The 27475-nt window shown below is 35.4% G+C and overlaps 1 long non-coding RNA gene and 1 other non-coding gene across 2 annotated transcripts in view; one reads left to right on the top strand and one right to left on the bottom strand.

The window, feature by feature from the left end:
• Positions 1-27475, top strand: part of LOC109254276 (uncharacterized) — a 124749-nt gene that overhangs the window by 64087 nt on the left and 33187 nt on the right. The gene's annotated exons all lie outside the window — the stretch shown is intronic.
• LOC128773135 (U6 spliceosomal RNA) lies at positions 23808-23914 on the bottom strand. The gene has a single exon (XR_008417417.1). It is a non-coding gene; the product is annotated as a U6 spliceosomal RNA (small nuclear RNA).

Genomic DNA, 27475 nt, shown 5'->3' with positions numbered 1-27475 from the left:
GATCTCTGAATTTCATAGAATACATGTGTTGTGAATAGTTATGTGTTATGAAAAGTTTGGGGAAGTCCTCTCCCTCCCTCTACCTTCTAGTCCAACACAATTCCTTCATATTGGCCTGCCTAATTGTTTCAGGGTTTAAAATTCCCATTACAGAATCATTTCGTCAGAGTAAGACTTTTCCTTTTTTTTTTTTAATTTAAAATATGTTTATATTATTTTCATTATTTTCATTCTAATTACATGGAAGGTTGATAATGCTATGAACATATTGTTTTATTTCATTTATTTTATTCATTTATTTTATTTTTCTTCTCTATTTTTTTCTCTATTTTATTTAAATCCAAGTTAGTTGAAATATAATGTAATAATGGTTTCAGGAGTAGAATTTAGTGATTCCTCACTTCCCGCCCAGTGGGCACCCAGCGCTCATCCCAACAAGTACCCTCCTTAATGCCTATCACTCATTTAGCCTATCCCCCCTCTCACCACCCCCTCCTTTCTTTTTCTTTTTAAAATGTACACACAATTGAAAAAAATAACACGTTAACTTAGTAGTCACTAAAAGTCCATTTATATTTCAAATATGAGTAAATTAGTGATTTTCTGCTCAGGCAAGATAAACTTGATGAGACAATGGAAGCTTTCTGAGCATGGTTTTCTGCCTAAAACCTTACTGGCAGGCTGCAGCAGACAGGCATTGTAATGTGGAAATGGGGAAAGCAGGGATAGGTTCCAAGAAATTTGCTTGCACACTTACCAATTTCATCATGTTCAGTCTCTTACTCTTCTCATTTCATGTTTTCTGCCCTCAAATATACCTTTTTTTTTTAAAAAAAGAAGGTCTTTAAAATATAAGAAAATGCAAATATTTTCATTTGAAATATTTTCCTTGAAATATTTCCTACCATCTAAAAATTCTTTCACTGGCAGACTTTTACAATGAATGATCAATGTTCACAGTGTCCATTTTATTGACGTTCATTATCCTACAACACTTTGGATCTAGTGTATCCATCATACCACCGAAACTTCCATGTTGAAGAATTTTTAGAACTGGGATAATGTTTGTTCTTTTCTCTAACTCCTTCCTGCCTTCTCTCCTTCCTTCCTTCCTCCCTTCCTTCCTTCTTTCCTTTTTAGTTTAAACAACAGTTTAAAGTTATTTTTCAAGGTTCTGGTGGTTGAAAGTCTGAAACAGGGTGATAGCATGATCATGTTCTGGTGAAATCTCTCTTCTGGGCTATAGGCTGCCAATTTCTAGTTGTATTCTCACATGGCAGAAAGAGAGCTAGCTCTCTATCTTCTTCTTGTAAGGACACTAAGCCCATTCAACAGGGTTCCACCCTTAGGACCTAATTACCTCCCAATGGCTCTTATGGTAATTTTCAGTTACCTTATCCAAAAATACCTCCTAATACCATCAGATTGGAGGTTAGATTTCAACATATAAATTTGACACAGTCCGTAAGAACTATCAATCCTTCAATGTCCCATATTATTCCCAACACTTGAATAAAAACTTGGCTTACTCTTTCAGCTATGAACCTTCTGTGAAGATCTATGACCTATGGGGTTCCTACCACATAGGAATTTTGTAGTTAACTATATTCCATCCTTAATTGTCCTCGGGACTTCATCTGAGGATTTTAATAACGTAATCGCTCAATCTTAGATTTTTGCAGTATTTAGGCACCACCTCTTGGCATCTGTTATTTCCGTCGGCCCAAGGGCCATTATAATACACTTGGGAAGTTGACTGCTCCCACTGTTCTGCCCTAACCCTTTGAGAGTTTTCAGATTTCCCAAACTAGTCTAACCTTGGTTGAACAACCCTGAAAGTCACAGGAACGTATTTTTTATATCCCTCTGATGGCAAAAACATACATTTTACTATATTTTGGAGGTTCAAGAGGTTATGAGATCATTACACATTAAAGCAAAATCTGTTTGAACTTAAAATTAAAAAAGAACAATGTGATTAAAGATTGCAAAGTTGGTGGATGAATTGCAATGAGATTTAGATGTTCCAAGAAGTGAGTGTGTCTGAGTCAGAATCTGAGAAACCAGGAATGGAAGCCAAGGACCAGAAATGGCATTGAAGATTTAGAAGACTAAATTCTTACAGTGGATTAAGATTTATGAACATAATGCTGTATGTCATATAAATAAACCCTGTATGTGTGTGTGTATGTGTAACATGTATATACTTCTCTGATATTCAAAGTAGTTTCATATTTACTCTGGATCCTTGGATCTGTAGATAGTATTAGGGAATTGGTGTTCTAAGATATTAATTATAAGGTAGAATACTATTCTTTAACTTCCAACCTTGTTATTTTTCTAGGATAAAAATTTCATGACCAACTTTTCAAAATACTTCATCATGTAAATTAAAAAGTACATAAACTAGTCTGGATTCTCATGGAGATAGGATAACTATTCAAACAAAGAATGTTTGAAGATACCCATTTTATTCTTTCTAAATAAAGGGCAATTACCACTCTTAGTGTAATATTTGACCTATTGTTCATTGTCATTCCAGGCCATAAAAAAACAGATTTTAATGCCTGACTTTCCATCTGTTTTAGTTGGCAAGATTAATAAATATCTGCCAGATGCTGTACTAATTCCATGCTTTTAGCTTTTATAACAGGTGAGTCTTATTTTTTTTTTTTGATGCAAGTATATTATATACTATATTCATCCATCATTCAAGGTGAGGGGTCAGGAGGGAAAGCATGATTATAATCATAATTACAACCATTAGAAAAACTATTTCTCAATTACATTTGTTAGCATGTTCTGTTTAGTATATACATTTCCACTTAGGTTTCTGGTAGATCAGTTTTTGAAAATTGTACTTTTGCCGTCTTTGTATGGTTTTTAGAGGGGTAGGAATCAGCGAGTAAAAAGCAAGAAGTTTCTCATTTGATGTGATTAACTCAGACTACTTTTACTTCCATTTCTTTCCACCTTAGACTGACAGCTGCACTTACAGGGGTCCTTAACTGTTGGGGTTCGTCTACCACATGCTGCTGTGTGTGAGGATAAAGGAAAATGCGAGTAGAGAGTGGGTAGCTGAGATTCATCAGGATACCAGAGAGGAGTGTTCCATGGATTAGTAAAGGAAATCTTAAGTTACCTTATCCAAAAATATAGAACCAAGCTAGGGAATTTGGGAATCTAGGAGCAGGCTCAGTAATCCAAGACAAGGAATTTGGAAGGGTGGTGTGGATGAAATCTGAAAAGAGTATTTTCTGAGAATAGATATTTCCTTAATATTAGAGGGAAGTACTTCTATATAGCTCACTTTTGCATTCTCCAAAACATTTGACATGATATTTTTTACAGTGAGGTATTGAATAAATACAATTTGAATGAATGCTTACATCACAAAATGCCACATATTATTTTTCTATTAAATAATACATTTGATTAGATTTCCAGCTAGATTGGTTTCTGTGGATAACAAAGTGACATTGAACTTAGAACTATGCTTTTAATGCAAGCCCCAACTTTTCTATCTCTGTTCTCAAAATAATTTTGAAGTTGTGTAATGAAATTTTGAATATAGGAGAGTTCTGATCTTTTTGCATAGCTTTCTGAAAGGTCATTTTTCATCTGCTTTACCTTTCAGAACTTCTTTAGTATCAGAATTTTAATTATTTGTAACTTATCACAAAGAAGATCAATTATCAAAAAATCCTTTCTATACAGTTTCTAGTTGCTGATCTTTATCTTTGTCCTCAAGTTATTAGGTCCTTTCAAATGAATTGTGATTTTAGTCTTTCTGCCTATGTCTGTGTGTTCCCTTTCGGTGTTTGGGGGCAGGGGCAAACTAGCAGATGGTGGTAGACACAATAGCTTTATTTTGTTGAGGCCATCTTCCAGAAGTACCCTTTTGTTATGACTTCAAAAAAAAATATCCTTTGCTCCTAGGTCTCTCTGTGTGCAGATAACAATCCTCAGTTTCCTTATGGAACTTAAATAATAGTTATTACATGTAAGATTCTCTGTTTTGTTTCAATAGACAATGTAATGACAAAAATACATGGCAAATTAGGTAAGACTTACATATCCAACAACTTACCAAAAGTTGTCTAACTTATTAAAAGTTGTCTAAGCATTTCTGTCCAATGGAAATGTAATGCATGCCACCTGGGTCTTTTAAATGTTCTAGCATCTACATTTTAAAAAGTAAAAAGAAACAAATGAAATTATTTTTTATAATATATTTAACCATATTTAACCATATATATCCAAATATTAACATTTCAACATATAATCAGTATTAAAATTATTGAGATAGTTTATATTCTTTTTCTTATACTAATATTTCAAAACCCAATGTGTATTTTCTACCTACAGCATTTCTCAATTAGAACACTAAAATTTCACTGAATATGCTTCATCTTTATTTATATATTTTATAAGATGAGGATTTGAAAACAAAGATTTATATATATGAGTTGCTCAAACATAATTAAAGGTTTTATAATAGTTAAATCACATATGTATCAGATTTTAGATTGAGCTTTTTTTAAAAATAGTTTTAGAGCAGTTTTAGGTTCAGAAATTATTATCAGCACAGTGATACATTTATTGCAGGTGATGGGATTACACTGACACATCATTGTCACCCAAAGATCATATTTTATATCAGGGCCTACTCTTGGTATTGTCAGATTTGGACAAATGTATAATGACATGCATACACCATTACAGTTTCACACAGAGTAGTTTTACTGCCTTAAAAATCTTTGTTGTTCCACTAATTTATCCCTCCCTCCACACAGTTCCTGGTAACTGCTGATCTTTTTCCTGTCTCCATAGTTTTGCCTTTTCTAGAACATCATATAGTCGGAATTATACAGTATGTAGCCTTTTCAGATTGGCTTGTTTCCCTCAGTAATATGCATTTAAGTTTCCTCTATGTCTTCTTATGACTTGATGCTCATTTCTTTTTGGTGCTGAATAATATTCCCTTATCTGGATGTGCCAGTTTATTGATCCATTTACCTACTGAAAGACATCTTGGTCGCTTCCGAGTTTCACAATTATGAATAAAGCTGCATATTTGCCATCCGTATATCTTCTTTAGTGAGGTACCTCTTCAAATCTTTTGCCTATTTTTAATCAGTTTTTTCCATTTGTTTGTTTTCTTGTTGAGTTTCAAGAGTTCTTTCTATGCTTTGGATAATAGTCCTTTGTGAGTTATAGCTTCTGCACATATTTTCTCCCAGTCTGTAGCTTTTTTATAATTCTCTTGATAGTGTCTTTAACAGATCAGAAGTTTTCACTTTTAATGAAGCCCAGCTTATCCATTCTTTCTTTTATGGATCATGCCTTCGGTGTTACCTCAAAAGTTATTGCTAAACCCAAGGTAATTTTGATTTTATTGTTATATTCTGGGAGTTTTATAGGTTTGCATTTTACATTTAGATCTGTGATCCATTTTGTGTTCATTTTTATAAAGGAGGTAGAGTCTGTATTAAGGTTTTTTATTATCATTTTTGCATGTGAGTATTCAGTTTTATGTTCAAATTGAAATTAATTAAAAGTAAATAAAAATAAAAATTTAGTGTGTCAGTTGCAGTAACCACATTTCAAGTGCAAAGACCACCTATGATTAGTGACTATCCTATTGGTTAGGGTAGGTCTATAGGATTGGCAATTGAACTCTTCTAAGTGTCCCACCTTTCCTCAGGAATCAGACCTTTCACAACATCATTTATTCAGATTTCTAGCTTTTCCTTAGAATTTGTAAATACTCTGACATAAAGAGCTAACTGATCTAGCTTCTCCAAGGATGAAATTGATTTCAGCTTATTCTTGGCTGTGTTTGAATTCTTTGCTGTAGTGTTTCAACCACTTCTGTCTGATATCAGCCTTAGCAATCCAGTTGGATTTCTTTCTTGTTATACCTTTCATGGTTTATTCACCACGGCAATCTTATATAAGTGTTACAAAGTCTTCATTAAGACCATTCTCAATTCGCAGTGTCACAAGAATTGGTTCCTTCTGGTCTTTGCAATTCTAGACACTGTCCATGTAATTAACAAAAACTGCTTTTTATTTACGACAACATAGCAAAGCATAAAGACAGATACTCTGTAATCAAAGATTGACTTTTATGTATGGAGACTGAGGTTGGAATCTTTGTTTCCAAGACATTTATACAAGTCTACAATATATTAACATTACCAAACTTTGGACAACCAATGTACAGTATTATCAAGAATTGAAAGTTTTTTAAATTTCTTTTTAAAATTTTTTAATGTTTGTTTATTTTTGAGAGAGAGCAAGAGAGCAAGAGAGAGTGAGAGCACCAGTAGGGGAGGGCAGAGAGAGGGAGATACAGAATCCAAAGTCGGCTCCAGGCATAGAGCCTGACACAGGGCTCAAACTCACAAACCATGAGATCATAACCTGAGCCAAAGTCGGGTGCATACGTGACTGAGCCACCCAGGCACCCCAAGAATCCAAAGTTTGACTGCTTAACTAAAGTTATGTTTTTGACCCCTTTTGTACTAAAGTCATTAGTATGAAATATAATTTGAAATTGAGAAATTGAGCTAGCATTATTTTTTCAACATGTCAAAAATTATCTACTTCAAAAATATCCAAGCAGCTTTTTTTAAAATGGCAGATTCCTGGGTCTCCCCATGGAAATTCTGATTCAGTAGCTATTTTAGTAACCTAAAAGAATTTAGAATTTTAACACTGATTCAAATTTCTGTTTCTCTTTGTTTCAAAACTGGTATGTTTGATTTCTCCCCTTATTTTATGGTTGGGTGGCCCTTTCTTTTGAGGTCCCCCTCATATGTGTAGGTAGAAATGGAGCAAGCAAAAATTAAGAAAATATAAAAACCTCATCTTCTATTCCTTAACTTTCAGTCTGTGTGTCCTTACATCTAATGTGATTCTCTTTTAGGTGGCATATAGGTGGGTCTTGTTTTGTTTGTTTGTTTGTTTGTTTGCCCATTCAGCCACTCTGTCTTTTGATTAGTAAATTTAGTCCATTTACATTTAAAGTAATTATTGATAGGTATATAATTATTGTCCTTTTATTGTTTATTGACTGCTTTTGTAATTTCTCTCTTTTCTTTCTTCTCTTGGTCTCTTCCATTGTGGTTTAATGACTTTTTTTTAGTGATATACTTTCTTTCTCTTTCTGTTTTGCATATTTACTATAAATTATTTCTTTGTGATTACCATGAGGTTTATTTATAACAACTTATATCTGTAACAGTCTATTTTAAGTTGGTAACAACTTAATTTTGATCCCATTGAAAACCTCAACATTTTTATTCCCTTCTACATGTTTTATGATTTGATATCATATTCTACTTGTGTATCCCTTAACTAATTATTTCAATCATAGTTACTTTAACTACTTTCCTCTTTTAACTTTCATACTATTTTTATTACATTTACTATTTATCTACTGCTTTTATTATTTATTTACCTTTCTAATGAGATTTATTCTTTCATATGTTTTCTTATTACCAATTAGAACCCTTTCTTCTTAGCTTAAAGAAGTCCCCTTAACATTTCTTGTTAAAGAAGTTTCCAGTGATAGATAAATGGATAAAGAAAATGTGGTATATATACACATTCTCCATAAAAGAGAATGAAATCTTGCCATTTGTAACAACATGAATGGACCTGAAGGGCATTATGAAAAATAAATTAAGTCAGGTAGAGAAAAACAAATAGTGTATGCTGTCTCTTATATGTGGAATCTCAAAAAACAAACAGACAAACAAAAACCCAGGCTCATAGGTACAGAGAACAGATTGGTTTTTGCCAGAGGTAGGTAATAGGGAATAATACAAATGGGTAAAGGGTGTATAAATTTTTTAAACATTAAAAAACAATTAAAAATTAAAACCTCATTAATTCGAATTTAATTAGTTACATTATATGTTCTTTAGAAACAAAACATTAAAAAAAGTAAATACTGGACCCATTACAGGTTATATATAGAGAAATTTCAGCTAAAACCTGGCACACTACCATATCTATATTTAGACTGTACAAAAACTTCTGCTTTTTATTTTAAATTTCCTACCTGCCCATATGTTTTTAAAAAAAAATTTGAGACACTTTAAAACGTAATGTTTTTTAAAAAAATTATTTTAGGAAAAGATTCATTTTAGTTTGTTTCATTTGGTAAATAATGTTAAAATGAGTCATATTTTGTTTGCAACTTTAGTTATTTTAATAATTTGAATGTAATTCTATTTAACACTATTTACCTGGTTGCTCATAATGTATATATCCTTGTTTAAATCTCATTATGTTTTTAATTGTTGTATTTGTCATTTCCACAGTTTTTTTTCCACATGTGTTAAACCTGGAGGTTTTGCCAAGTGGAAAGCCAAACAAAGAGAACGAAATATATTAATTACAGCAAGAGTAATTAATATGCATATATGCACTGTATGCAATTATCTATGTTTACTTTATTTGTTTTCTCACCTTCCACCTCACAGATATCTCTCCATCCTCTACTTGCATATAACTCATGGAGGAAAATAGAAAATAGTGGATGAGAACTAATTCCCTCATCTTCTGACCAGTAAATAGATACATGCCTAGCTCCATTATCATCATCTTATTTATTTTCATATGTTAAAATGCAGGCTGTGTCTTTCCTCCTATTAAAGATCTATTCTTTCAGTTATAAGTGGATCCTATACCCTCTCATCTGTTTGGATCTGTGATCCTCATGGAGTCTCTATCACAACGTCTTATTTTCCTTTTTGTTTGCATGCATCATTGTATACTTGGTATTTATCTGTCTAGTTTTCCTGACTACAAACTCCATAAGGGCAGAGACCATATCAGTCTTCTTCACTTCTGTGTCCCTAGCTCCTGGCACAATGCTTGGTCCTTGGTCATTTCTCACTAAGTATTTATTGAACACATAAGTAAGTTTTTCCAGGTTGGTACATTTTGATATATCATAGCATAATAATTCCCCTATAGGTCAATATTGATCTCTAACTTTTTCTATAACAAACAAGATACCTTGTTTTATATATCCATTTCCATGTATCCATGCTTTAATTTCTGTGACAGTGAATTACTGAGGTGGGAATGATATAGGCATTTAAGATACTGGTAGTTGGAAATAAGAATCTTAACACTTATTAGGTTTATTCTATAAGAGAAAAATCTCCATCTTGTTCAGCCCAAATCCTTTTCTCATGCCTGCTCCTTCCTTACTCAGGCATTGAGGTATTTATTTACTTTTTAATTTTTTTTTAATGTTCATTTATTTTTGAGAGACAGAGAGAGACAGAGAATGAGTGGGGGGAGCAGAGAGAGAGAAAGACAGAATCTGAAGCAGACTGCAGCCTCTGAGCTGTCAGCACAGATTCCGCTGCGGGGTTTGAACACACAAGCAGTGAGACCACGACCTGAGCTGAAGTTGGACGCTTAACCGACTGAGACACCCAGGCACCCTTTGAGGTATTTACTTTTAAATAAAGTTATTTATCTATTATTGATTTTAATGCCAAGGGGTATATGTCAAGTTGTGGGTAGTGATTTGTCTTTGGGGCTTCCGCGGACACCTTTTAGTACCAACTCTCATTCAGTTGACTTCTGCAGAAGACCTTGTCTCCTTCCCACATTCTTTCCAAATGCTGGCTTTATTTTTAACTCTGGGAATGGCAGCAGGCTGCCGCTGCTATTACTGCTGCTTTAGATATTACTCTTCAACTGACTGTTCCCCGTCTGCATTTTATTTGCTATGATCAACATCCCCTTTACCTGTTTTGGCATTGGAAATATTTGTTTCAACCTTTTCTGATGTAAAAAGTTGCCTCTTGCTAGAAGCTTGAACTGAACAGTTTTCTTATTTTTCAACCCTTTGAGAAGAATCAGGACTCTTACTGGTGCTTCAAATAATCCGAAAATATTTAAGTTCATGCGAGAACTAGCCTTGTGACGCTCCAACATTCTTCTTCCTGTTCAGCATTATTCCCTGTTTCCCTGAAATCCTGTTTTTTACACAAATATCTACTCTTCCTTTAGGTATAAGTCAAAGCATTCACTGATTTTCTCCAGATATACCAAAGCAGTCTTTCTTATAGACAATTTGTAATTATCAGCCTTAATTAAGAAGATTCATGTTTTATTATATTTCCCTGTTCTCATGTGTCTTTACCTGCCAGATTCTAAGCCCTCTGAAGATAGGAAGCAAGTGGTTAAAGGCATCTAGCTGTGCCTCCAGAGAGATTTGTGTTTGAATCGATTTTTGCTACTTTCTGGCTGTGTGAACTTGGGCAAGCCACTTAGATGCAGTTGCCTCATCTACAAAAACAAAATAATTAAAAAAAACAAAGTTAACATTGTTGCTGTGAAAAATTGAAAAGGTAATTCCTACTATGTGCTTAGAATGGTGACTGGAATCTTTTATGTGTCCAATAAATGCTATCTCTTGTGGCAGTGATGAAAATGTACCTTTTACTTTATTTTTTAAATGTTCTTTAATGTTTATTATTTTTGAGAGAGAGACAGAGAGAGACAGAGAGAAAGCAGGGGTAGGGCAGAGAGAGAGAGAGGGAGACACAGAATCGGAAGCAGGCTCCAGGCTCCGAGCTGTCAGCCAAGAGCCTGGCACAGGGCTCGAACACATGACCTGTGAGATATGACCCAAGCTGAAGTCAGCCACTCAACCAACTGAGCCACCCAGGCGACCCAAAAATGTACCTTTTAGATTGCAGACTATAGAGCATCACTGACCCATAGCCTCAGCTGCTGCTCTCTAAAATGCATCCTTGTGTTTGCCCTGACACTGCACCTCCCACAGCCTATTCTTAGCCAATGAGAAATGTGGAGGGGACATTAACAGAGGCCCATTCTTGGGAAACGTGAGAGCACTCCTGCTTTATTTCCAGGACTCCCACCACCTTCTGAACTGCCTTAGAATTCCACTGCAGTCTAAAGTTTTTCCAAACGCACTTCCTTCCTTCCCCTTCTCCTTCACAAGTGTCAGATCTGTATCACAGTCTTATGGCTTTCCCACACTCTTCTGGCTCCTTTTTTATGTTCACTTGCTGGTTTCTTGTATTTCTAATTCTGCCTTGACGTTGGCTTCTTGGAGGACCTGGTCTAGCATAAGTGGTTCTGAAAGTGGTTTGAGAAACTGTGGCTGTGGTAAGTTCATTTGGAATTGGCTCACCTATAGCCTGGTGAGTCCAAATGATGCTATTCTGGTTGGTAGATGGGACATGAAGAGATTCTGGCACAATTTAGTAGTTGATAAGCATTTCACCAGGGGTGACCTGGAAAAATGTCCCTGTAAGGAAATGCTTTGGCAAGTGCAGTAATGCAGGTGTTTGAAAGATATGATGGAAAAAATGCCAGTAAGACAGAATTGGCTGGTTATTGGTAAGTCATGTACATGTCTCACAGAAAGATAATGACAGACTAAGGGCAATAAATGACTAAGCATGATAACCAAAGAGCCTTCATGGCAACTTATAAAGAAGGCCCTTATTTTCTGCAGCAGAAAAGCAGATATATAGAGCAGCAGCCTGAAAATGTCATTATTAGGGTTGCAGAACTCCAGAGACATCTGAATACTCAGCCAGCACAGGTCTGTTATGCAAAGGTCAGAACACTGGTGGGGAACACCTAGCACTGTGAAAATGGAATGGGGCATATGGTTTATTTCTTGTGATGATATTGATTCTGGAGAACCCATAGATTCTTTGGGCTTGTAGAAGTGGTCTCCCTTCCCTAATAACAGCTAGGACTTCCCTGTACTGTATGATACTGAAGTCTTTCCTCCACAGGCTAACAGGTGCCTCCCTCAGGGACTATCCTCACCTTCTGTCTTGGTAGCCAAGGTGCTAACTAGGATTAAATCTCTGTGTAACCCAGATGGGCCTCATAAAGGAGGGAAAAAGACAAAAGATTTGCAAAAATTCATTAGTATGTATCAGCAGGAGCCAGGGGAGTACATCAGGGATCAAGAGGGCCAGAATGTAAAACTAAATAGGAAGAATTTATTGACTTGGGAGCATTCTTGGGATACAGGATTAAAATGATAATAGGAAACCCAGGGGAATAGCCCAAACTTGTTGTTGCTAAAGTGATCCTCAGAAGCTGTACAACATTTAGCAAAGTGGAACGAAATCCTGAGTTATCTTGGAAGATAATGAAAAAAGGAATAAAGGGTCTGAGGGAATTGGGCATCCTGGGATGGACGTCTTATGGAAGAATGGAAGACCCGTCAGAGGACTGTGTTCCTCAACATGGTTCAGAGGAAATACCATTCATTCAAAGCCATCAGGAATATACCAATAAGAGGGGCATCAAGATCATGAAGAAATTCAATGGTGGCTTTCCTCCTCAGTCCAGACTGACTACTGGGGATATAGTCACAGATGTAGGCTCATTAACATGTTTGGAAAGATGGAACCCAAAGAAATAGTCCTATGGTGGTGTCATGGCATCTGATTTAGAGCACAGGCCTTCAGGAAGTCCTGGGTAAGATCTTGTTCCCAGTATAACCACTGGGTCTGTGGACCCACTCCGTGGTCATTCCCACTTACCAAGTATATATATTTGAAACTGATATACTTGGCAGTTGGAACAAAACTCACACTGGGTACTTGGTCTGTGGAATATAAGCTATCATGGTAGGTGTTGGAGGGAGATTAGTGCCACTATCAAAGTTCTAACCATTGTACTTTTGGGAGTCTCTATCATGTTTCTGTTTATTTTGCCATATTTACCTTATCATATTTCCTTTTATTTTCTGTTTAGTTTGGGATTATAGAAACCCCATCCTGCAGAGTAACTCTACAGTTACTTTTTTAGTGCAGACTTTTTTTTTTTGATAGACTGGTGGAGACTTAACCAAGTAGTAGTCTTGGTAATGGTTTCTCTGCCTTATGTGATATCACTGTTGAAAGAAGATTATTAATATTTTAAGTACATGGTATGTGATCAGTAATTTGACATATTCATTCCTCTTCATTCCACTTAGAAAAGTAGATCAGAAACAGTTGCCTCTCGGATACATGAACTTTCTTGCTTCTGTTGGAATATAGTCCAAAGGAATCTGAAATGCATTGACCATCACACAGAATGTCACAGAGATCCATTACAAAAATGACATAATGCTGATTGGATAGGATAGGCAAAAGGTGGCTAGAATGCTGGTGGATTTGATAAGACACCTGTACTCCAAGGATGGGAAATAATCTGTAGTCAGTTTCAAGGATCTGCTACTCCTGTGAAATTCATGGGTACACTGGCCAGCAGTGTGCTGGGATATCTCCTCCAAAGTAAAAGATAAATTGCTGCATCTTGCATCCCTACACAAAGTACCAAGTACCTTGGTAGATCTTTTTTGGCTTCTGGATACAGCACATCCCACTCCTAAGAGTACTTCCTTAGTGCAGTAGTGGGTGACAGGGAGGCTGTCAGCTTTAAGTTGAGCTGGGATCGGCCAATAGGTCTGAAGTTCCAGGCTGCAGTGCTTCAGCCTGGCCATGTGAACCATATGATCCAGCAGACTCTAAGGTAGTCAGGTATTAGTATTGGGAAAAGATGCAGCCTAGAGATGATGACAGGACCCAATGGGAGAATTCAGTTGAAGGCTAATGGAATCTGGAACACCATGCCATCTGTAGCACAGATTATACAGTCTTTGAGAAATAGCTCTTAACATGGTACTGGTCCTTAGTTGAAATGGAATGCTTGACTTATTTATTTATTTTTTTGACCGTGATTTACAAAGTATGTTCCTTTTTTAAGCTTGCTTGCTTGCTTATTTATTTATTTATTTATTTATTTATTTATTTATTTATTTATTTTGAGAGCAAGAGAGAGAAAGGGAGGGAGGGAAGGAGGAAGGGAGGGAGGGAGGGAGAGGGAGAACTGGGGAGGGGCAAAGAGAGAAGGAGAGAGACAGAATCCCAAACAGGCTCTACATTGTCAGCACAGAGCCCAACGTGGGGCTTGGAGTCATGAACCATGAGATCATGACCTGAGCCAAAATCAAGAGTCAGGTGCTTAACAGACTGAGCCACCCAGGCGCCCTAGAATGCTTGACTTTTGAGCAAACACCAAGTGACCAAGTATCTGGAAACATTCACTAAAAGCTAGATTTGGTCAGAACTGCCAAGCAGCACTTATTCTTAGTTGAGAATGGGACATTCAGATTGAGCCCAAGCAGGACCAGATGTACAAGTAAGATACATGAGTAAGTAGCCATACTCCCATGTCACCCATTGTGGCTGATTGTTCCAGTGCTCCTTTCCTAGTTCATACCTGTGTGAGCCCTTGTAAAAATCACAGAGGAGTAGGAAAAAGTCTGACCTTGGCACATTGTAGGGGCTTAATAGACAGTGAGTGAATGCAAGGATTTGGTTAAGCTTCTGTTTTTGTGTGGGTATCATTCCTGTTCTATAGATGAAGAAACTGAGGCCAAGTGACATAAAATTCATTACATATAAGATGTGAGTAAGGGACTGGAAAACAGATGTCCTGCCTCATGCTATAATATGCTTTCTATGACATGCTCCTGTTTTTCATGTTTACCACAGGATGTTATCTTCAGTTTGGAAGGAGAATCAGGTTCATTATTAGAAATTAAATTATAACACAGTTAATGTTCCACATTTAAAACGTTTAAAGTGCCATGCCCTATTTGCTAACCTAAAAACTGGTATCCACATATGTTGAGTCACTTTTTTTCAATTATTTGCAAAAAATGGATGGAGATTGGGAGGGGCTGTGAATTTACGCATACTAATGAAACCTTAAAATAAAATGTTTCCATGTGAAACTTCCAGTCTTGTTGGATAACTTTACTTGATTGAAAATTACTTGAGAAAGATGAAATCATAAATTACCTTAAATTTACTGAAAGCCTGTGAACACCTATATTAGGTGTGAAGCCGATGAAGTTTCATCTTGAGTGGAAATAAGTTGAGAAAACACAGCTAACATTTCAGATATATCTCCTGAAAGAAGACTGACATTATTAGCTCCATTGGGTCCAATACTGAGCAACACTTCCAGTACATTTCTGCTATCGTTACAATTGCTAAAGTTCCAGTTAGCATTCACAATTTCCACTGCTATCACCCATATTTCCTTTTGTGCATATTTATTCTTTTTCTACTACTGATGACTCGTTCATTCATTTATTCCTTCATTCAACAAAGCTTTACCTTACCATATGGTGGGCACCATGCTCTTGTAGAATTGTTTCTACCTCATTAGTGGTAAATAACATATTGTTAAATTATGACAAGGTATCATTTTGCAGATAAAATGAAGCAAGAGATATATAGTAACTTCTTCAGTGTCACACAGTAACTTCTTCAGTGTATGAAGGATTTGAGCTTCAGACCAGGAAGTGTGGTTCTGGAGCCTGTGCTTTTAACCATGATATAATTTCTCACAAAGTTAATTGTGTTGTATCATTTCTCTGATTTAAGGCATCCCTGGTATATTTATATGGGAAACATATACAGAATTCTGTCAGGAGAGTAAAACATAATGGCGAAATTAGGAAAGTCTTTTGGGGTCCATTAAATATTTTTGTGGGACTGTGGCAATTTACCTTGGGCCTTGGAAAAAGGCTTACTATTTTTAAATATATATGTATCACAAAGCATTTTAAAAAAACTGATAGGTGTTATGCCTGAATCAACTGTCTTAGAATTTGGTATTCTACACATGAAAATTAAATACACCTGGATATATGACTTAGTCATACAAAGTCATACTAAGTCATAAATTATGGGAATACAATTTGGATGAAAATATGAATGAACAGTGGCAAGGCTATTGGGAAAAGATGTCAATGTAATGCATTTGGAGTTGTATTTGTATGAATTTTTTGTGATCAATAAGATGTGGGTGATGATAAGCTCATTTTAGAATTCTTCAGAAATATATATATATATCATATATCATATATATGATATATGATATCATACATATATATGATATCATATATATATGATATATGATATCATACATATATATGATATCATATATATATGATATATGATATCATATATATATGATATATGATATCATACATATATATACATATATATATAATCATAAACCTTAGACATATCATATATATATATATATATGATATGTCTAAGGTTTATGATTAGAAATAAAACAGACCAGTTACCTAATACTCAAAGATCATGTTGACTGAGGTTGACTTGAGAGATCTACTGGATAGGACCCTACCATGATTTTGGAATGGTGAGCTCTTTCTCCTTAAGGTCATTGTAGTTTTATCGCAATAGTATTTTTAAAATATGTGCTATGTTTTGATGGATACAAGTTTGTATATACTAGATATTAAAATCTTCAAATGATTGAGGTGAAAGAGACCTGGAGTGCATGCAATTAAGAATAACCAGATACTGTCTTTTTTCTTTTAAAAGCAGAAGTAATTCCATAGTCCACGCCAGTAAGAAGTTTTTACTGTTTTCTAATCACTATATTGGGTGTTCTTGAAACCTATAACATCCTTTGAAATTGATTCAACAAACTGATTTTACTAAAGTAAAAAAATAAACAAAAAGTCTGTCACAATTTGGACATCCTGGACTAGGAATCCTATATTATTTCCAACTGGTCCTGGGGTTTTGTTTCCCAGTTGTGTGCAGTCATGGCCATCTGCTTTCATGGCACTGTGACAGCTCACACTCTTGTTGGAGTCCTGACTTGCTTAGCTAAACAGGGGTTTCAAGTTGATATTCAAATAAAAATCTTTCTACCGAGCTCTGATCTATTAAATTCTACCTCCATTCATTTTTATACTCAGTAACAATACAGCACTTTAATACTCATCCATAATTCAATTTATCCACAAGACCAAGTTTTCTTTAACAAACTTTTATTATATAATTGATTTAGATTTACAGAAAATTTACAAAGACAGTACAGAGAGTTCCCATATACTCACACCCAGTGTACCTCATTATTAGCATCTTACAGTGGTATGGTGTTTGACACAATAATGAATCAATATTGATAACCTCAGTAATAACTGAAGTCAATACTTGATTCATATTGGCTTACATTTTACCTAATTTACCTTTTTCTCTTCCAGGATCCTTACATTTAGTTGTCATATCTCCTTGGACTCTTCTTGATTGTTACTATTTCCCAGACTTTCTCTGATTTTGGTGACCTTAAGGGTTTTAAAGAGTATTGGTTAGGTATTTTGTAGAAAGTCACTTACATAGGACTTGTCTGATTATTGTATTGTGATTAAACTAGGATTTTAGGAGGGAGATCACAGAGGTAAAGTGGCATTTTTGTCAAATGATTCGTTACTGTGGATGTTGTCTTTGATCACTTGGATTAGGTAGTATTGGAAAATTTTCCTTACTGGATAGTTAAGTTTTGAAAAATCCCTAGTTTATGGGGTGCCTGGGTGGCCCAGTCGATTAAGCATCCAAATTGTGCTCAGGTCATGATCATGAGTTTGAGCCTCTTATCGGGCTCTGTGCTGACAGCTCCGGGCCTGGAGCCTGCTTTGAATTCTGTGTCTCCTACCCTCTGCTCCTCCCCCGATCACACTCTTTCTGTCTGTCTCTCTCAAAAATAAATGAACATTTAAACCATTTTTAAAAATCCCCTGTTTTTTCTGTATTCTTTGAAGAAAGTCATACTGAGAAGCCAAGACTTAAGAAGTGGAGAGTTAGGGGCTCCTGGGTGGCTCAGTTGGTTCAGTGTCCGACTTCAGCTCAGGTCGTGATCTCATGGCTCGTGGGTTTGAGCCCCGCGTCGGGCTTTGTGCTGACAGCTCAGAGACTGGAGACTGTTTCCGATTCTGTGTCTCCCTCTCTCTCTGCTCCTCCCCCACTCATGCTGTCTCTATCTGTCTCTCAAAAATAAAATAAAACATTAAAAAAAATAAAAATAAAGAACTGGAGAGTTATCCTCCACTTCAGTGAGGAAGAAGTGTCTACATAGTTTATTTGGCATTCTTTTGTGTTGGGGATTTGTCTATTATCTCCCTTTTATTTATTCAATCATTTATATGTCAGTATGGATTCGTGAATATTTATTTTAGATTTTGGACTAAAATTCAATGCTGTTTTACTTACTTTTTTTTGTTCAAATTGTGTCGGTTTTGGCCACTGGGAATTCTTTCAGTTGGCTCCTATGTCCTTTTGATATACCCCCATTTTGTGTGTGTGTGTGTGTGTGTGTGTGTGTGTGTATGTTGTTAACACTTCCTTACTTTCTGGCATTAGTATACACTCTAGCCTCATTTTGTATATTTTCTGCCCAGTGCTAGAATCAACCAGTTTTTCAAGCAGCTCTGATTCTTTCCATTGGAAAAATGGTGGTACAAACCAAGTGAGTACTAGTTATACTCATTTCTACTGGGATGTCTTTGCTTTTAGGCCCTTTCATCTGACAGAGAAAAGAAAAAAATATATCAAATAACCTGTGTGTGTGCATGCATATTGTATCTATATTTATATCAATCTCTATATCTATATACCCCCTCACTGTATATATCTATGTATTGTATGTGTATGTGTATCTACATATATGTAGAGAGGGGGGGAAGGAATTTTACATATATATATATATATATATATATATATATATATATATCCATCCATCTGTATCTATATTACGTTCAAATTGATGTCTCTAATACACTACCACATGAATCATTCTAGCTTTTTCTTGCTCATTTATAATTTCTCATTCCGACAGTGAGAAACCTGGCTCTTACCATCTAGCACCCATTTGCTTACTTATTCAGTTCCAGCATACATGCACAGTGGTTTCAGAATTGTTAAACTTTACCAACTTTATGAGCTACAATATGGTATTTATGCACACTTTCTTTTGTGTTTGGTGTTAGAGTCCACTCATTTCCAGTTATTTAGGTCAGCATTTTTCCCTTACCACCTTTAGTGAGATTATTTCATACATTTGTAATGTAGTTAGATTTTTTTTGTTACATTCTGTGATCCCTTGACTTCCTAAATGTCTTTTTTAAAACTTTTATTAAGTTTCACTCTTCTTCCTTTAAAGTCTTATGGATTTGACAAATGTACCATGTCATATATCCCCAATTACAGTATCATAAAGAACACTTTCCCTGCCCTAAAATTCCTCTGTGCTTCACATATTCAACCCTTCCCCATTCCCCAAGACTACTTTTCAAGTTACACTCTACCCAACTGTCATTTTCCTCTTGAAATATTTTACATAGAAAGATGATCTATGTTTCAATTTCTAGTATTTTATAGTTGATAGTATAAAAGGTTGTGTGTCTGTGTATGTGTGTGTTTGTGCGTGAGTGTGAAGAATACCAATATCCAGTTCCTTGTTATTTGATGATGTAAATATGTATATTCATGTAAAAATGAACTAACTTTTGCACCAGTGAGAAGCTAAGCGGTGCTTACTGTGTAATAAATAACCAGATGAACCTCTTATTTCATCTTCTTTTCATTTTAATGTCATGGGATATAATATGAGAATTGGGTGTATTGCACCGTCACATTCAGTTAATCTATATTAAAGCCTCACAAGTTGAGAGAAATCAATGACCCTCTGTGACCAAATGGTTAGTGCTAGATGTTTAGTAGATGGCTGATAGCTAAAAATAGACAGGGAGTAAAAGAACAAAGCTGATTTGTTTATATAGACATCTACATCAAATCTTCTTTGTATTCTAATTTTCCTTTCCAAATATAACTTCTGAAACTTGAATCTCATTTATTTTTTGCACTGTTTTTTGTTTAACTGACACCAGGAAAATATGTCTGTTTATTGTAGAACAAATACAGTTTTCTTAAAACATTTTAAAAACATGCAAAAGTTCATGTTTTATAATGATATTAGGGTTTCTTTAGGTAGGAGTTCTGCATTTCAGAGGATCCATATGTGATACAAACAGTGAACAATTGGGAACACTAGCTGATAATGATATGATCATTTTTGGCAGTCTCTTTATGTAAGTTCTGGCAGAAGCATAGTAATACATTAGTCATTTTCACAGAGAAGATACTGGTCCATGCCAGTCTCTTATTTGGGGTGCCATCTGCACCTTTTTTTGTCAGTAAATTCAAAAAGAAAATAAATCCATTGATGGATACTATTTCTATTTTTTAATCATTGTTTGAAGCAAACTATACCATTCTTAGAGTGTAACAAATACTTCACACAACTAAAATTGCTTCTGGTTATCCTTTATTAACTAGAATACCTGACTCAAAATTGCTCCAATAAGTTTTAACACTTCCATTTAATTTAAATTGTTCACAATTTACTATCTCTTGAGCTCTTGGTTAAACATACAAGGAGACAGCGAGTCCTACTTTTTGCTTCCTTAATCATGGAGCAACTCACTTGACCCATATTGTTTCACTTCCTTTATCTGCAAAAGTGGTAATAAGGATGCATGGTATTTGAAAAGATAGGCTGTATTTCTATTAAGGTTAGCAGCAACTAAAGTTGATCTAAACTTGCAAGTTAGTGATAACATTATAAAGTCAGGCTTTTCAGTTTGCTGACTCACTTTAACTAAAATATGCAGCTAGATAACAGAAATTATACACAGTTTATAAACTCTTTGAAGACAACGTCATATTTTACTCATGTTTTGAATATAGTGAACACTAGATAATTGTTGTGCTGAATTGAAGCATGGATGGACTTACTATAATGACTTAAGAGAAGCTTCTGAAATAGTCAGGGAGGGAAGTTCACAGGCATGCGTTGGTATAAAATAGCGTTTAGAAAAATGGTTTCTTACTATTATTATTTTGGATGAGTAAGAAGAGAAAACTGTTACTTCCTCCCAGGTTAACTTGAAGAATTTTATGGCTTTGCTAAATTGTTTAGAAGTTATAACAAAGAAAAGGTCATTCAGAATAATGAGTATCACTTAAGTAACTACTATATAAATAGAGTTGAATTTTCCAAACTATGCAAGTAACTAAAGAGAAATCTCATTTTTTAATAATAACTAAAAACCCTGTTTTGTTGCCTAAATTTACCAGTGAAAGGCCATTTTGCCAGTGATTAAGAATGAATGAAATATTGAGAAATAGTAATATCCTTTGAACTAACTACGACTGAAAAAACATCTTTAATTTTTTAGGTCATAACAGCATGGTATCTTTAATCTTGTATTTAAGATGTAGTACCTCATATAAAGGTAACTGTCTGATTGCTTGTGATTTCTCTAGGTATCTCAGATGGCTATCTCCAGTCCATAGAATAGACTACTGAGAGAGAAATTTATTAGAGCTGGTTGTCCAAATGCTTGGAGAGTAGTTGTTTCTGTAGCCATCTATATCAACAGTCATTCCTTAATTCTGTTCAGTTAATGGCCCCAGAACACTCTGGATTTGGTATGAAATCTCACAATGGGTTCGTTTTAGTTATATCCTGTACAGTCATTTTAGTCATTTTAGTACATGTGGCTCTGTAGGTGGCAAACAGCATATATTGTTGGGTAGGCCACTGAGCAGGATGTTTTTCTTCTATACGGTTGATACCAAGTTACTGGTTATTTACTGAAGGAAGATTTGTTTACTAAAACAAAACAAAACATAAAACCAAAATAGGTGAGTGGAAGCAAGGCAATTATATGTAAGTCATTCCTTTTCAAGTTTTGTATTTTGGATGGATGTTCCTAAATTAGATTTGTACCGTGATGCTATAAAGCATTGGAAAAAGTCTCCCCAATCCTATTTTATTTGAGTCAAAAGGGTATCCAAGGCTTTGAGAAGAATTTGAGAAAGTCAGGATCAACAGACAAATGGACACAAATACCCTTCCCAGTTCTGAAAATGAGGTTTATAGGAGTGGAAAAGGCTTGATGTCTTCAAAATTAGACTTGATCCTGGGTAAATACTAGTATGGTTGTTAACAAATATCCCCTGTGTAATTATATTTCTAAGATAGATAGATAGAGATGTGGATATAGATATGTATCTAACTGTAGGTAAACCCCAAAAGGCTCTGCCTGATCCTAGAGACATATCACATGTAGGGTTTACCCCTTATTAAGTCAGAGGCAGGTAATAGCAGTATTTCCTCCTCTGAAAATATCCTATTTTCCTTATCAGGCTCAGTGATATGAGTAAATAGTTGCCTGGCCCTGGAAGTTATGCCTTCATTCTGTCATGGACTCTCTCCCAAGTGGATTTCCAGTTGTTTAGAGTCATGTAGAGATATGCACATAGGGATGCTTCAAATGCACTTCATCTTCATTTCCCAAAAATTTCAGAGTTAAACCTGAGAGCACTTACCCTCCCTTCTGAAATCCAACGCCATCGCAATTAACATAACTGTTATATATGTTATAATCGTAAAGTAAAATCATCATACTCAATGTCAGCCACATTATAAGCCTGACAAATAATAAGTATTCCTGTCTTTGTGGGGTATTATTCTGTGAATTTATAAACCAAATAAACCACTCTAATTTTTTTAAGTTTTTTTTTTAATTTTAAGAGAGAGAATCTCAAGCAGGCTCTGTGCTGATGTGGGGCTCTATCTCACAACTGTGAGATCATGACCTGAGCTGAAATCTAGAGTTGGATGCTTAACTGACTGAGCCACCAGGGTGCCCCAACCACTCTAATTTTTTAAAGCTATTTGTTTGGATTCTAAAATCTTCCACTGATAACTTCTCAAAACTGCCATATAGTGAACACAAGGAGGAACAGGAACGTTTTCTTCTAAGCATTGCAGATAAGCAAACATGTATCTAAAAATATATTATCTTATAATCAAAGATCATTCTAAATTCCTCTGGTTAGTAGGTACCTTCATCAGTTGTATAATGTTTAAAATCCCACAAACTCTGTACCTCTTCCTCCATTCAGAAACCCCTGCACAGTTTCCCTGCAGCACTGGAAAAAAGGCAATGCCTTTCCACTATGATTCTCAAGTTTGGAATGTGTTTTGAAGTGCGTAAGAGTTATCTTGTTGTTTAATTGTCAAGTTGACAAAGTGAGGTTTTCCTGTCGTGAAAAAGCCTGTGTAACATCAAGCGCTTACCTGTCTTCTCAAATATCTATGCCACCCAATTTATTTAACCATTCTTTTGGCTGTTGAGCTAGAATTCCACCATCACATATCTCTTCAGTCCCGATGACACAAAAACACAAAGCCAAAGATATAGCAGAGAAGACTGAGCTTTCAGAAGTACAAGCAATCCTAGGAGACCTTACTTGATGTTTTGACAATCTATCTTCCCAAGAGAGAAAAATTAAATAGAAGGAGGATAGAAAGAATAAAAAAAATAAGTAAAAAAAGGAGAGGAACTCAAGGGGCTTCATACTGGTACTCTATAAGTAATGTTTCATGAAATAATTTTTCCCAAATGTATTTCTTCATTACTTAATAAATAATAAAAATCTTTTCATTATATCCAAGTCCAACCTAGTGTACTTTCTGTTCAATTTAAAGTATGTAATGGTTAACTATTGCATGCAAATAATTTTAGAGGAGAATGATTGAAAAAATTCAAAGCACAAAACTAAATCTTATTCTGTACCTTTGAAGATCCCAAAGATGTTCAATAAAGAAGGTTTGCTAATGGAATAATAGAATACCAAAATTTTCATCAATAAAAGTTTCTAAGTTACATATGATATTATTGATTAAATTGTATTCAAACCTATCATTGTTTGAAAATAATTTCCTAGGGTTTATACATTTCATAAATACTTTATGTGATTTTTCAAGACTAAAGCTAGTTGGTTTTAGCTTATATGACTCATATTTTCAGTGATTATTATTATTTTCATATGGAATGCTTCACAAATTTGCATGTCACCCTTGTGCAGAGGCCATGCTAATCTTCTCTGTATCGTTCCAATTTTAGAATGTGTGCTGCTGAAGTAAGCACTTTCAGTGACAATTTTTAACACTTAAATTGAAACTCAGAGGACTTTTTCAATCTTGTTCAGTGCATACAAATGTGAGTCAAAATGAAATGATAATGGGAATTATGAAGGTTTGGTACATTAAGTAATGATGATGAGTACTAGGTTATAAGAAGTCAAACTACATTTTGTGCAACTTGGTAGTAGCTAGAAGCTTGAGAATTTGAGTGCCTCCACAGTGGGAGAGTACCAGTGAACACCTATGCAAGATGTCTGCTAGAACAACAGGACAACCAACAGGCTACATGATAGAAAAAAGCAAAGTGAAGTACTGATTATAAGTGGTGCTTAACTTTATTAAGTCAAGAGAGTACTCAAAGTCTGTGTCTGACAAAGGCACATTATTTTGTCATAATCATGTTCATGAGCTGTCTTGTGGCTGCCAGTCAAGGCCTGCCATTTATCTAAAAGAAGTGGAAGCCTTGAAAATGTTAATTAGGTTATAGCCTGATCAACATTGAAGTACCTTTAATTTAGAAGTTTCCATCATTTTCTTTGAAATGCTCTCACATGTTCATAAGAAAAACAGACATAGAATTGTGACAGTATCAAAAGTCAACCTGCTACACAAACTCCTTTGAAGTCTTCAACTGTGTCATCACATATGTCTAAATGAAAACCTAGTGATTATCTCTTTGGAAATATTTCTAAAATATCAACAAAAAGTGAACTTGCCCTTCCATCATGGAAATCTATTCCCTGTAGGTATATGTTCTCTTAGCTTAAAATACAATGTACTGTTGGCCTTATATTCAGGTAGAGTAAGTCCTATTTGTGATAATTTGGTAAGATAGCTATGATGTTTCATCCTCCTATACAATTAAGCTTTTTCATACTGACATTCATTACTGGACTTCAGTTCTTGTATATGAAGCCATCTTGGGAGAGGTAACACATTAGACTGGTTTTGCCATCATTTGTTACTGTGAATGAGTTTATCGACTCTTTCTTTACCAGCCTTTAGACAGGAACTCTGGGAAGATGGGTTTAAAGAAAGTATAAGCACTTTAGAGAAGTATAAAACAAACTGGAAGGGGAATGTTAAGGTTTCAAAACAAAGGCAGAATAATATAAACTTCTGGCTATAATTTCCTTTAATTTTGGTAATCTATAGCAATATTCTTGGTAAGAATGGAATGACAGAACCAGCTGTTGACAGATTATTTTTCTATAATCCATATTAACTAAACACAAACTATTAATGCAATATGTCTTCTACTTTGGGGATGTGAGGAAATTTTTTCAATGTCAGTAAATGATCTGTTGAAAGGGAAAAAAAAATCACATACATAAGTTGGATTGACTTTCCAGGTACGTACATTGGAAATGACTAAGAAGTAAATAGTATCATTACAAAAGGAAAAGGAAAACCTGAAGAATAGCAATTGCCTTTTTGAGTTCCTAGGAACAATTACATGGAGTTTTCTTTTTTTTTTTAATGTTTATTCATTTCTGAGAGAGAGAGAGAGAGAGGGAGAGAGAGAGAGAGGAAGGAGGGGGCAGAAAGAGAGGGAGACACAGAATCTGATGCAGGCTCCAGGCGCTGAGCTGTCAGCACAGAGCCCAACACTGGGCTCAAACCCATGAACCGTGAAATCAACCTGAGCTGAAGTCAGATGCTCTACTGACTAAGCCACCCAGGCACCCCACAATTACATGGAGTCTAAATCAGGTCATTGGTGAATTCTTTTAAAGTTTATTTACTTATTTTTTATAGAGAGAAAGTGAGTGGGGCAGAGGCAGAGAGATAGGAGGACAGAAGATCAAAAGTGGTTCTGTACTGACAGCAGAGAGTTTGATGTGGGGCTTGAACTCATGAACTGTGAGATCATGACTTGAGCTGAAGGCAGATGCTTAACCAACTGAGCCACCCAGGTGCCCCTACTGTTGAATTTTTTTAATCAAAGTATTCTTTTTTTAAGTTTATTTATTTATTGAGAGAGAGGAGAGAGAGAGAGAGAGAGAGAGAGAGACAGAGAGAGAGAGAGAGAGAGAGAGAGAGAGAGAGAATACCAAGCAGGCTCCACGCAGTGAGCACAGAACCCAATATGGGGCTTGAACTCACAAACAGTGAGATCTCGACCTGAGGTGAAATCAGAAGTTTGACTCTCAACTGACTGGGTCACCCAGGTGCCCCTTAATCAAAGTATTCTTAAGTATATAGAATTACTAGTTCTATCCTTTTAAAAAGAATAGTTGATACTCATTTTCTAAACTTTTCTACCTCCTGTTCTTTTCAATTTATTCTGTTCTGATTTCTTTCCTCATCACTCCACTGAAAGAGCTCTCAGTAATGTCATTGTTGACTTCTGACCTGACAAATTCAACAGATGTTTTCCAGTATTCCCTTTGTTCTACTGATGCTGTTCATCTATCCTTTTTTTTTTGCATCTCTTTTTTGCTTTAATTTTTAAATGTTAACTTATTTTTGAGAGAGAGAGAGAGACAGAGCACAAGCAGGGGAGGGGAAGAGAGAGACACACACAGAATCCGAAGCAGGCTCCAGGCTCTGAGCCATCAGCACAGAGCCCAACGCAGGGCTCAAACTCAGGAGCCTTCGAGCTGTGAGATCATGACCTGAACTGAAGTCAGATGCTCAACTGACTGAGCCACCGAGGTGCGCCCTATCTCTTCTTGATATTTCTTCTCCTTGTCTTTTCTGTGACTCTCTCTTGGTCCCATTTTCTCTTAGTGTTTTCACCACCTAAAAGTCTAACTCTCAGTCTTCTTCATAAGCTCCTCTTCCTCCATACATTCATTATACACAGGCATACCTCAAAATTCCACTTTCTATTCTTCTTATTTATATCCATCCTTAGATGATAACACTGACACCTAAGATTTACTTACCATTTGTAATGATTGTTCCTAACAATCAGGAAAATAGAGGATGCAGGGTTAGCTCTGCTGAGTCTAGAGGTGAAGACTGTCTAGTGAATGGAACTGGGGACAATGGAAAATAGCACATCATCTCCATATCCTATGCAAAGCCTTGCTTCAGACCATCATCGCCTCTCACAGACTATGTGCCAGGCATTGTCAGAAGAAGTGTATATGAAAAGTTATATAAAATAAATCAAAAGGTCATGATATTCTACTTGTCTAGCATAAATCTACTCTTAGGAGTGATTGAATAACCATTTGCTAATTGTTTGGGTCTACTAAATAGGTCATAGGAAGTTCATCTGGTCTAGCAACTTCCTAGTATTACTCAAGAATTAAAAAAAAAGACAAGAACAGATGCTGTTGTAGAGGTCATGCCAAGAAAATGTGAAGCTTTGAAGCTTTTCATTTCCTTGTAACTACCACCATTACCTCTTCAAATTTCAAATTGAGTGTTTGTCAGTATTAAGTCAAAGAGACAAGCTGTTCATGCCACAAATTCATCATATTCTCTAAGTATACATGACAAATGTATCTTAGTTAGACTGTTCTCCTTAAGGTAAAACCTTTAGGCAATTAGCTTAAAAGAAATTGTTATTTTATTGGTAAGCATATAAAACCCCTGCTTGTAGAATTCATAG

Source organism: Panthera pardus, unplaced genomic scaffold (assembly GCF_024362965.1).
Source record: "Panthera pardus isolate Hobbes unplaced genomic scaffold, ASM2436296v1 HiC_scaffold_24, whole genome shotgun sequence".
NCBI classification, from domain to species: Eukaryota; Metazoa; Chordata; class Mammalia; order Carnivora; family Felidae; genus Panthera; species Panthera pardus.
The sequence above is the reverse complement of the archived record's forward strand: the minus strand, read 5'-3'. Positions and strand labels throughout refer to the sequence as shown.